Raw genomic sequence first — 3297 nt, forward strand, 5'->3', positions numbered from 1 at the left:
CTGACTGGAGTTCTTTGTAGATTTCGCCAGCACCAAGTTGCAATTATTTGTGATGTGCAAAAAATGTTCCATCGTTTCCATGTCAACGTAGAAGATCGGGATTTTCTGAGGTTCTTGTGGTGGGAAAATGGTAACATGCAAATGGAACCCAAGGAATATCGAATGAGAGTGCATATTTTTGGAGCAGCATCATCTCCAGGATGTGCTAACTATGGCATGAAGTACCTTGCCAATAGGTATGAAAAGGACTACCCATTAGTGTCAAGTTTCATCCGGAAAAATTTCTACGTTGATGATGGACTTGCCAGCGTCGAGTCTGTTCAGAAGGCCAAGCAGCTGATTAAGGAAGCACGGGAGGTATGTGCTAAAGGAAAATTATGTTTACACAAATTTGTGTCCAACAGCAGAGATGTTTTGAATGTAGTTCCAAAGAATGAATGTGCCAGTTCAGTGAAGGATGTAGACCTAAATTATAATGAGCTTCCAGTGCAAAGTGTACTCGGAGTAAAGTGGAATGCTGAAGCTGATGCATTTACATTCAATGTCATTGTCGATGAAAGGGCAGCCACACGGCGAGGAATACTATCAGTGGTTGCAAGTGTGTATGATCCATTAGGGTTTCTTTCTCCCTATATCCTGACTGGGAAAAGAATATTTCAAGAGATGTGCAAACGGGGTGTAGGATGGGATGAACCTCTTTCCCCTGAACTAAAGCCAAAGTGGGAGGCGTGGCTTCGTGATTTGAAAAACCTTCAAGAAATTTGCATAAAAAGATGTCTCTTTCCTGAGAACCTTGGCATAATCCAAAAAACTGAGTTACATCACTTTTCAGATGCAAGCAATAATGGTTATGGTCAGTGTTCATATATTAGGATTGTGACTGACAAACAAGTTCACTGTGCTCTGATCATGGGTAAGGCCAGAGTGGCACCCATAAAGGTTGTTACCATACCTCGCCTTGAGCTGACTGCAGTTACAGTTTCTGCTGCAGTGAGTAGCATCCTTAGAGAGGAGCTAGAATTGAAGATAGATCAGGAATTCTTCTGGACAGATTCACAGGTAGCGCTTGGGTATATCAAAAATGAAGCTCGGCGCTTCCATGTTTTTGTAGCTAATCGTGTTCAGAAAATAAGAGACAAAACAAATCCAAGTCAATGGTTCTATGTTGAAACAAGTCAAAATCCAGCAGATCAAGCCTCTAGGGGTGTTAAGGTGGCAGACTTGATTGCTTCGCATTGGTTCACAGGACCTAAATTCCTATGGGAACGGGAGATTGTAACAAGCCTAGGATCCCCAGGGCTACTTATAGGTGACCCAGAGGTAAGGGTCTTGAAGGCTGATGTTTCTGAAAGAGAAAGTTTTCTTGAAAGGTTCTCAAGATTCTCAGATTGGAATGCAGCTCTTAATGTTGTTGCTAGAATTCTAAGGCTGGCAAATAAAGACCAAACAGTACCCATTAGTGTAGAAGAACGAAGAATAGCTGCCTTTGTACTCATAAAGGCAGCACAAAGGGAAGCCTTTGAAGAGGAGTTGAAGTGTTTCAGTCTAAAATCTGCCAAGCTATCAAAAACTCACAAGATGTTCCAACTTGACCCATTCCTTGAAAATGGACTGCTCAGGGTTGGAGGTCGATTGAGAAAATCTTCTACATCATTTGACCTGAAACATCCAGTAATTCTTCCTAGGAATGGTATTATTACGCAATTAATACTTGATCATTGCCACAAGAAAACTCAGCACCAAGGCAGAGGGCAAACTCTAAATGAACTTAGAGCAAGTGGATATTGGATAATAGGTGCCAGTAAGGTAGTAGCCAAGCACATTAAATATTGTGTCACTTGCAGAAAGACACGAAGATGGAATGAAGGGCAACGCATGGCAGACCTGCCTGCTGATCGAGTTGAACCTTCTCCTCCATTCTCATATGTCGGAATTGACTGTTTTGGACCCTTCCATACAAGACAAGGGCGTAAGGAATTCAAGAGATATGGTCTGTTGTTCACATGCTTAAGCTCTAGAGCCATTCACATCGAAATGGTAGAAGATCTCACAACCGATGCATTTTTAAATGCTTTGAGATGCTTTATAGCAATTAGAGGAACAGTGAGGCAGGTTCGATCAGACCAAGGTACGAATTTCCTTGGAGCAAGGAATGAGCTGGGGAAAGCTCTGTTGGAGTTAGACAAGGAAAGAATCACAGCTTATCTTGCAAGAAACCAGTGTGACTTTCTAATGAATGTTCCTGAGGCAAGTCACATGGGAGGAGTTTGGGAACGCCAAATACAAACAGTTGGAAGTGTAATGAGCTCTGTCCTAACACAAGCTGCAGGAAGACTAGATGACTCTTCACTGAGGACATTTTTCTATGAAGCCATGTCGATTGTGAATAATTGCCCACTCACTATGAATACAATTAATGATCCTAAGAGTGTTGAGCCTTTAACACCCAATCATTTGCTCACAATGAACACCTCTGTGCCTCTTCCACCTCCTGCCAGGTTTCTCAGAGAACATTTGTATGCCAAGAAAAGGTGGCGTAGAGTGCAATACTTGTCAGAGCAGTTCTGGAGTAGATGGCGCAAGGAATACCTGACCAACCTAAGCCTTAGACAACAGTGGCATACACCCAAAAGAAACGTACGAGTTGGGGATGTAGTAATTGTCAAGGAGGACAATATTCTCGGAAATGAGTGGAAACTTGCCAGAGTCATAGAAACAAGTGAAGATGATGATGGCTTAGTACGAAAGGTTAAAATTCAAATAGGACAAAGGGATTTGGGAAAGAAGGGTGAACGTCTGATACAACCATCCTTTCTAGAATGGCCAGTTCACAAATTAGTTGTATTAGTAGAGAGTGATTCCTAAATTACTAGGCAGATAATACTAAAACGGATGTCTTAGAGATGTAAAGCATGGTATCGTTTGCAAGTTTGAGTCTGAGGTAACATACAAGATGTAAGATTAATTTTTGACTTAAAAAAGGGTAAAAGGAAAATTACAGGATTTATTAAATTCTGTTTGAATATGGTTAACATAAATCTTTGTAATTTTGGTGGCAGTGTAGCTGTCGCAAAATATGTGTATGTATATATGTAAATTTAGTGTCTGAATTTGTAAAATATATTTTGTAAATTATATTGTATATCATATAGTTGTGGTGCAATCTTATTGTTGATGATAATTGTTTTTCTAATTGAAATTTTATTTATATTATAATCAATGTATTTGTACATAAGTTTGCAAAGTTGGTCTGAACGGAAGGGCGCAGTTGTCACATGATAAGGTCGGAGGTGGAGC

Source organism: Erpetoichthys calabaricus, chromosome 12 (assembly GCF_900747795.2).
Source record: "Erpetoichthys calabaricus chromosome 12, fErpCal1.3, whole genome shotgun sequence".
In the NCBI taxonomy this organism is placed as follows: Eukaryota; Metazoa; Chordata; class Cladistia; order Polypteriformes; family Polypteridae; genus Erpetoichthys; species Erpetoichthys calabaricus.